We start from the raw sequence: 10,181 nt of genomic DNA, 5'->3' as shown, positions 1-10,181 counted from the left end.
CGGTGCACAAATGCTGCGCAGCTAGCGCCATTCGACGGCCAACACCGCGGTTCCTGGTGTGTCCGCTGTGCCGTGCGTGTGATCATTGCTTGTACAGCCCTCTCGCAGTGTCCGGAGCAAGTATGGTGGGTCTGACACATCGGTGTCAATGTGTTCTTTTTTCCATTTCCAGGAGTGTAGTTGGAGGGAACTTCAGCTCTATGGATTCATTGCAGGGGGTAGCCATTCAAGCAAAATATTTTTGAATACATTTTCTGAAAACTGTCTTGAGCAGCTAGTTCAGCAGCCCACATGCAATGGAAATATCTTAGACCATCTAGCAACAAAGAGGCTAGACTTCATCGAGAATGTCAGTATAGAAAGGGGGATTAGTGATCATGATGTTGTTATAAAACTATGGTTACGAAAGTTAATAAACGAGTCAAGAAGGCTAAGAGAATGTTTCTGCTAGATAGAGCAGATAAACAGTTGTTAGTGTCTCACTTAGACAGTGAATTGATATCACTTAGTCCCAGGAATTATGGGAAAAGTTTAAGCAGATTGTAAATTCTGGTCTGGAGAGTTATGTGCCTAGTAAGTGGGTAAAGGATAGAAAAGACCCACCGTGGTGTTATAACAAAATCCAGAAGACGCTGAGGAAGTAGAGGCTGTTGCACTCACAGTTCAAAAGAGAATGCACAAATGACGACAAGCAAAGGTTAGTGGAGATTCATGCACATGTGAAAAGATCTATGTGCAAAACATACAACAATTACCATTGTCATACCTTAGCAAAAGATACAGCAGAGAACATCAGAAAATTGTGGTCCTATGGAAAATCACTAAGCAGGTCTAAGGCTTTTATTTAGTACCTTGTTGACCAGTTTGGTGTGGCAATTGAAGCTGTGGGTATTATGGTTATAGTGATGGTCACCGCACCAAAAATCCCAACTTATTATGATTAGGCACTTTTATTACGGTTTGTATATTTACATGAACACCAGAAAAACAATGCACAATTTCAAGACACGTGTATCACTCATCAAGAAGCAGCCGGGACTCTCAAAGAAGCTCGAGTCCCCAAAGACCTCTTACTCTGTGCTTCGCCAGTGAAGTTACTGGCAGTCGACTGTCGCCACAGATCCCCCCCCCCCCCCCCCCCCCCCCGCCAGGAGTGCGGAGCACTGGGGGACGGACATGGGTGTCTTCCTGTGTAGTGGCGTTGTGGGATGCTCGCTGGTTGATAGCAGCGTGTGCTAAGTGTCCATACTGTCTGTGCAGGGTGGACTTGCGCTCGTATAGTCCACCATCCAGTGAGGGGGGCGGACTGGTCGACCTGCGCGCGTGAACTGGACGGGCACAGGAGATGTTGTTGCAGTACCGGCGGAGAGGGGGATGCGAATCTTGAGCATCCCATCGGTGCTGAACGTTGCGGTTATGGCAGCCATATCCACCCCATTTGGGATAGGGACTGTGCGCAGGATGATGATGTGTGACGTGGGTGTGGACCCACGTGAAGTGTCCCCTATGCGGAGAATGAAGATGGATCCCTCGTGGAGCTGCAAGGAAAGCTCGTCACGTTGGCACTCGGAGGCGTTGATGGCGATGCAAATTTCGTCGACAGTGAATGTAGGATGCACTAGGGGGGGTGGGGGCGAAAAGTAACGTAGTTCAGGAGAAACATTGGAACACTCTGTGGAGGTATTGGGTACCAACACTTGGGACGGTGTAATGTCACACGCAACATGAGGTTGAGCCTGAGATTGTGGATTGTCACACGCAGTGCCTGTTTGGAACGAGGGTAGCATATCATCGTACGCAACCGCTGAGTTGCCCTCGGGTGTAGGCTCGGTGCACATACGATCATGGTGGGGCGCAGGAGGGTGGGTGATCTGTGTGGGATCGGGGTCATCACCATCTGATGGAAGAACACTCGACTCGGGGGGGTGTGTTACAGCTTCTTCGATCGTCCAGGCTGGTTTCACGCATTGGAGGGAAACTGTCTGCCGGCGACCACTGACGAGAATGTCCATAGTATTGTCCTTGCGAGACACTACTCGATGTGGGCCAGAGTAGGGTGGTTGTAATGCCGGTTTGACCGTGTCATCCCGTAACATAACGAACTCACAAGAGTCCAGAGCCGCATGCCTGAACACGCGAGGGCGGGTATGTGGCCGTGGAGGAGGCGTGCGGATCGCGGCTATGTGTGTCCGGACCCGTTCAACTAGCGTGGGGAGGTCGGACAGGTCGGCGATTGCTTCGTCGTTGACGAACTCTGCGGGGAGGACTAGGGTCTCGCCATACAGGAGCTCTGCGAGTGAAGCCTGGAGGTCTGTCTTGTAAGCCGTGCGTATTCCTAGCATAACCCAGGGAAGGGCATCGCACCACTCACCACCGTGGCACATGAGTGCCGCTTTCAGTGTTCTGTGCCACCGCTCGACCAGTCCATTGCTCTGGGGGTGGTAAGCCGTAGTGCGGAATCTATCCACCCCACAGAGGACGCAGAGTTTGTTAAACAGCAGGGATTCAAACTGTCTTCCCTGGTCGGTGGTGATGGATGTAGGACAGCCAAATCGAGCTATCCAGGATACAAATGCACGTGCTACGGAATCTGCTGTGATGTCCTGCAGGGGGATTGCCTCCACCCAACGTGTAACGCGATCAATGCCGGACAGGATATACCTGAAACCGTCCGACACGGGTAATGGTCCTACGAGATCCACATGTACATGACGGAAGCGGCCTTTCGGGATGTCGAATTTACCGAGACTGGGTTGTGTGTGCCTGCCAACTTTGCTGCGCTGGCACTGTAAATAAGCACGAGCCCAAGTACGACAATCCCTCTTCACACCTGGCCACCCAAAGCGTTCTGTAACCAGGCGCGTAGTAGCCTTAGCGCCAGGATGTGCCAGGTTATGTAAGGTACTGAACACTTGGCGACGCAGCGCAGGGGGGACAATAGGCCGAGCGGTGCCTGTGGATGTATCACACCACAGTGGCTTGGCCGAGCCCGGTAGGTTGCACGAAACGATCTGAAGGGAAGTATCTGGGTCCTGTCGGAGGTTGTGCAATTCGGTGTCACTGTCCTGTAAGTGGGCCAATTCATCGAAATTAATGGGGGATGAAATTGCAGTGATACGTGATAGGTAGTCAGCCACCACATTTTCTGACCCTCGAATGTAACGGATGTCTGTTGTGTATTGGCAAATTAAGTCCATTTGCCGGAACCTACGTGGAGGGAGGTCAGTAGCGGGGTTACGGATAGCCTCCGCGAGGGGGCGGTGGTCCGTGAAGATTGTTATATTCCTTCCTTCAATGTCTGTGCAGAAATATTTTACAGCTTCATAAACTGCAAGCAATTCTCTGTCGAATGCTGACCATTTACGTTGAGCTGTAGATAATTTTTTGGAAAAAAAAACGGAGTGGTTGAGTCGTGTCATTGATATGCTGTTGTAGGACTGCACCGATTGCGAAATCGCTTGCATCCGCTGTAATCGAGATGCAGGCATCTGGCAAAGGATGGGCGAGAGTGACACCACGTGCTAAAGCTGATTTAAGGTCTTCAAAAGCTCTCACCATGCTGTCAGACCACGGTACTCGGCGACTGCCTGAGGTTTGTTTTCCGGCCAATGCATCAGTCAAAGGGGCTTGAATTGCTGCCGCCATCGGCAGGTTACGACGGTAGAAATTGACAGTTCCTAAAAACCGGCGTAATTCGCGAAACGACACTGGGAGGGGTAGCTCACGAATGCAGTCAACCCGCTCCTGTGGGGGGCATATACCATCCGAGGAGACTGTGTACCCCAGAAAAGTGACAGCGGTGCAGCGGAGTTGTGACTTATCATTATTGATCTCGACTCCGTTACGTGTCAGTAAGTCCTGTATCGTGGCCAGGTGGAGTTCATGTTCCCTGTTGGAGGGGGAGAAAATTAGTATGTCATCGAGGTATGCGTAGCAGTATGTGCAGTTAAAAAGAAGTGAGTCTATAAAACGCTGCAAAGTTTGGGCCGCGTTTTTGAGACCATAAGGCATGTAACAAAATTCATACAGACCAAAAGGTGTGATTACTGCTGTCTTTGGGATGTCACTCTGTTCCATTGGTATCTGTAAATATGCCTTGCGGCAGTCCAAGACACTGAAGATGCATGCTCCGCTAAGTACTTGCGCAAAGTCTTGTATGTGAGGTATCGGGTAATTGTCTAATACCGTCCGCGCGTTGAGGCGACGATAGTCGCCGCACAGTGCCGTCCTTTTTGGGAACTAAATGTATGGGGGAGGACCAGTTACTGTCCGATGGGCGAACAATGCCTGTCCTTAGAAGTTCCTCCACCGCGGCTTTAGCAAGGCGTAGTTTATGTGGTGGCAGCCGGCGCGCTTTATGGCGCACTGGAGGCCCATCTGTCGTGACAATTTTGTGTGTCGTGCTATTCGTAATAGCGTTCAGCTTGGCTGGCGAACTCATTTGGGGCCCGTCGTGAACGGGGATCGGTAGCACACAAGAGTCACTAACCTGATGTGCCAGGGAAGCAGTCTGCTTCGGTGTCAGCAAAGTTCCATGAGGTGCATCTCCGGTGTCAGGTGGTGGCGGCGTTGGCAGGCGTTGTCCGAGGCGTCGTGCCTCGATGAGGCACGGTTCCGTTCGACGTTGTGAGGACGGAGGTCATCGACTGCAGGGCGTTCAGGCTGGAGATGGGCGGTGGAAATCGTGAGGCTGTCTGCCGATGAAGAGCACTTGATGGGAGCTGTTCCCAGGTCGTCGGGGAGCTGAGGGGGAGGGGGGGCCGAAGAGGCGACTGAACATGCAATGTGCGTGGACGAGGCGTGGTGCAATAATGCGGCTGACTGAAGATCTGGAGACAGTCCGAAGTGGAAAAGGAAGTCGATGCCTAATACTGGATCTTCGACATCAGCCACGTAGAAGGACCAAGTGAACTGTTTACCAGGTATGAGTTCAATAGGTAACTTGGCCAAACCCTGGACACGAAGTGTCGACTTATTTGCTGCTCGAAGGGACAGTTTGGTTGATGTCGTGTGCTTTACAGAAAATGTGGGGGGTATGACACTAACGTCTGCTCCGGTATCGACGAGAAAATACCGGCGCGAACCTACATCGAAGGCGTACAGACGTCCTCGTGGGGTGGGGAATCTGACAGAATGCAATGTCTGTGGGCGCCCCTGCCTGTATCCGCGGGCCGTGGCGCCTACTGCGGCCCGCGTGCGGCGTTTGGGAACGCGCAGGGCGGACGGCAGTTGCGAGCGGCGTCCCTGAAGGTGGTGTGAAACCAGCATATGCGTGAATCGGCTATACTCGTCCCGCCCGCCGAAGCGTCACGCGGGGGGAAGGCGGGGCGGGCAGGTGCTAGCCCGGTTGGGGTGGGGAGCGGCTGTTGCCGACCCGCTGGCGGTTCCCGGTCTTGGCCGCTAGGTGGCTGCTGTTCCGTGTGCTGTCCGCGATACGCGCGCGCCCGACCTCTACCGCCCGACGGTGGAAGTATACACACAGGGTTACCAACCTCGGCGGTGTTAGGCACTGTGCTGTGTCGAATAATGGTGTATGCCTGATCCGCCAGCCGTAGTTTATCCTCGAGTGACGCTGCGGTATGTGGAAGCAAATGTAACTGTAGTTCTTGTGGCAGCTTCACCAACCACAATGCCCAGAGCGCTAAGTTCGGCAGGATCTCGGTACCGACCTGTGCACGCAAGCGTCGCCACAGCTGTGAGGGTGTTCTGTCGCCTAAAGTCTCGTCGTAAATTATGTTGTGAATAGTATCGGCCGGCGGACGAGAGAGGCGTTCGATAAGTAATGCGCGAGCAGAGGCATATTTGTTGCTCTTAGGAGGGTTCAGCAATAAGTCACTGATGAGATCAGGGTGGTCGTGCAGGTGGTTCACTAAACACACGAAACGGGTGCTGTCGTCCGCAATACCGTGTATGTCCAACATGTTGTCCACCAAGGTAAACCACGTCACTGGGTTGTCCGGTTGTAACGGCGGCAGCTTCGGAAAACGGCCGGGGGCCAGTGTTTGCGGGGCTGCAGGAGGGGCACGAAACGCACGGGGATTCTGCACGGTGTTCACTGGTGCAAAATGTGCCTCAGTGGCAGGCGATGTGTTGCGTTGAACGTCCGTTAGCTGTGTAGGCGAGACGTGGTATCCGGTCCATGTAGGCACGGAATCTGTGCGGCCACACGACAAGCACGGTGCGGCAGGCGCGGGCGGGTCAACTGCCGGCGCAGCCGGAATCTCGAGCAGAGGCGCGAGATCGCTATTGAGCGCCGAGTGACGGGGCGGAACCACGGCAGGTGCGTCGCCCGAGATGTGCGCGGGGCGGCAGGACGGGTAGGCGTATAAATGGTCCGCGAAGGGGGGCACGTTAAACGGCAGCCGTGCATGTGGACCCAGAAACTGGCCAGCCGCGTGGTCCATGCTGTGCGGTAGAAACTCGGGGTTTCCGGGGTCCTGTGCTGAAGGGGCATTCTGTTGAGCGTAGAATGCCGTAGACGGTGTCTGCGACGATGTGTACAGCGCCCGGTGTGGTATGCCGGCAGAGGTTAGAGTCGTCCGGCCAGGCGAGGCAAACACGGGAGATACGAACATTCCCGGTGTATTAGTGGCACACGGGGTGAAGCGTTGCGCTTCACAGTCGAATGTCCATTCTGCGGTCGCGGCGTCGTGCACTGCCGTAAAAACTGGAGGCTGCGACATTGTCTATTGGCGTGAAACCGGTGATACACAGCGAGCGACTGCAACGTATTTTCGCGACTCGGGGTCACCAATGTGGGTATTATGGTTATAGTGACGGTCACCGCACCAAAAATCCCAACTTATTACGATTAGGCACTTTTATTACGGTTTGTATATTTACATGAACACCAGAAAAACAATGCACAATTTCAAGACACGTGTATCACTCATCAAGAAGCAGCCGGGACTCTCAAAGAAGCTCGAGTCCCCAAAGACCTCTTACTCTGTGCTTCGCCAGTGAAGTTACTGGCAGTCGACTGTTACCACAAAGCTATGAAAATGAAAGCCGAAATTTTAAATTTCATGTTCAAGAAATCATTCACGTAGGAGAATCATAAAAACACTGATCATCAGACAGACTCCTGTATGGATGACATAGTAATAAGCATCCCTGGTGTAGAGAATCAACTGAAAGATTTGAAAACAAATAAATCCAGATGGAATCCCAATTCAGTTTTACAAAGAGTACTTTATGGCACTGGCCCATTACCTACCTTGTGTTTGTCATGAATCTCTCGCCCAGTGCAAAGTCCCAAATGACTGGAAAAAAGCACAGGCAATGCCTGTATATAAGAAAGGTAAAAGAACGGACCCCCACAATTGCAGACCAATATCCATAACTTTGGTTTGCTGCAGAATCCTTGAACAAATTCTCAATTTGAATATAATAAACTCTCTTGAGACTGAGAAGCTTATGTCCACGAATCAGCACAGTTTTTGAAAGCATCACTCATGCAAAACTCAGCTTGCCATTTTCCTCACATGACAGTCTGAACAGTGGATGAAGGGCAACAGACGGATTCCATATTTATAGATTTCCGGAAAGCAGTGGACATGGTGCCCTATTGCAGGCTGTTAATGAAAGTATGAGCGTATGGAATAAGTTCACAGATATGAGGATGGCTTGAAAACTTCTAAAGTAATAGAAACCAGTATGTTGTTCTCAATGGCAAATGTTCATCTGAGACAAGGGTATCATCAGAAGTGCCCCCGGGAAGTGCGATAGGACTGCTGTTGTTCTCTCTCTCTCTCTCTCTCTCTCTCTCGCTAGTGCGATAGGACTGCTGTTGTACTCTCTCTCTCTTTCAGAGGTGGACTGCTAGATTTGTTGCTAGTAGGTATGAACAATATGTAAGTGTTACGGAGATACTTCAGGAATTCAAATGGGAATCCCTGGAGGGAAGCCAATTTTCTCTTCAAGAAATAACTATTGAGAAAATTTAGAGAACCAATATTTGAAACTGACTGGCAAACGATTCTACAGCTGTCAATATATATTCAGCATAAGGATAAAGAAGATAAGATATGAGAAACTATGGGTCATACTAAGGCATATAGAGAGTCGTGTTTCAATTGCTCTACTTGTGAATTGAACAGGAAAGGAAATGACTAGTAGCAATGCAGGGTACCCTCCACCACACACCATACAGTGGCTTGTGGAGTACCTGTGTGGATGTAGTTTCTCACATCACTCAGAATTGATTAAGGAAATATTACTACTGGAGTCCAACAGAGTGCACACTGATTCATGATTCAGTAAACGTGAGTGAGATCCAGTCATGACTTTACTGCAGTGTTTATTCAATGAGTGCAGACCCTTACAACAGTCAGTGCCAGCCTGGCATCAGTTCTGTCCCCTCTCACTTTAGCTGCCGGGCAATTTCAGATCAAGTGTTCTCCTTGGTTACAACAAAAGCACATAATATCTATTATGGGTTTAGGATCAGTTTGACTCACTTGGACTGTGCCCCAAACGTCCCTCACACTGGCACTAGATGGGGCAGGTTCATGCTCCTCATCACTAAAGCACACATTGTATATACATGCTGCAAGCTTGTCTAGTTATGTAAAAGTTTGTGCCTTAATCGTGAATAGTATATGGGAACAGTCCTTCTGCTGCAAACCATCAAGAATAATTCATGACTTCTGCCTCTGTAACACTGAGACACAAAGCTATCATGGCAACCTGTACTTCTTCAATATACTACATTAACATTTCAGTATGTTCCTGAAAACAATAGGAGCACTGACTCACAAGGTCATTGCAGAACAGGCCAGACAAATGACTCCCCCCCCCCCCCCCCCTTTCAGCAACCTGTTACAATGTCAGTCAATGACTCACCACTATTAAGCACTTCAGTTACACACTTACTCAATTTTCGTTGGGTTAATGGATAAATGACCAAAATGTGACTGAGACTGATTAGCACAACATGGTGGCCTGATCCTGCAACCAGACCATAAGCCATAGCAACTCAAACACTTGATCATTAGTATCCATAAACTACAGACCACAAAGGTTTTAGTAATTTGTTAAACAATTTCCCATTTTGCAGTTCTCAAGACTCAGATACTTGCTCATGACTAGCTCACTTGACAACTGAATGCTCTTTGTTCCTGGCCCATTCCTTCCACTGCAACAAACTTGCTTTGATTAATAAGTTTTTACCACTAGCTTGCGATTCCTCAATAGGCAACATACACTTCTAATCCCTATTTACCATGCTCAGATCTTGAATTTGATTAGCCAAATGAACTAACTATGTTTAAATCTTAAATGCTTGAGAGCATGTGGGAAAACTAACTTGGAACAATTCAATATTGGCCTGCACATCAGCAAGAAGACTACTACATATTAAACAGGCATCACTTACATCATTAATGGTTTCTTTAGTAACTGCCAGTTTGCAGTCCAGCACTGCCCTCAGCACTGCTGGCTCAGCTCAATCACACTGGTCTCGACTGCTTTGCCATGTATGCCCAGCTTGTATTGTGGTCAGTTCTTATTTAAATATGAAACTCCCAACACTCTTTGCTGATTCATAAGCTTTACACAATTCTGGACTTATATGAAATAACACAAAACTGTACATAACACACAGTAAACACTATCTTTCCTAGCACTAGACAGGGTCAGAAACCTGGCACTCAAAACCAGCCATGCTCTGCTACCACTAAAGTGATAGGGAGTGGGTGGGGAGAGTGGTGAGGTGCTGGGCCAGTAAATTCAATTCATTTTATCATATACATGATACAGGAATTGTCATACAGAAAGAAAGAAAGAAAGAAAGAAAGAAAGAAAGAGAGAGAGAGAGAGAGAGAGAGAGAGAGAGAGAGAAGGGGCATGATTTACATTTTTAACAATTAAGGGAAATAACATTTTGTTAGTTACACTTTACATATTATGTCTTCTTTTTACATCAAAGATGAGATAAAAAGTTTACAAGGTTTATACAAAGAAAAAGCCATTAAGGGGAATAACATTTTCTTAACTACACTTTAATGTTTTTCTTAATTAAACTTCACATGTTTTGTCTTCTATTTACATGAAAGCTGAAAAAAAAAAGACTAAGGATTATGCAGTAAAATCAAAAGGTGAGCACTATCTGTTTGAGTAGCAAAGAAATTCATGAACGTTATAGAAACTCTGACCTAATGGTAGCCTCTTTAAATCTTTTT

This window comes from Schistocerca nitens, chromosome 2 (assembly GCF_023898315.1).
Source record: "Schistocerca nitens isolate TAMUIC-IGC-003100 chromosome 2, iqSchNite1.1, whole genome shotgun sequence".
NCBI classification, from domain to species: domain Eukaryota; kingdom Metazoa; phylum Arthropoda; class Insecta; order Orthoptera; family Acrididae; genus Schistocerca; species Schistocerca nitens.
The sequence above is the reverse complement of the archived record's forward strand: the minus strand, read 5'-3'. Positions refer to the sequence as shown.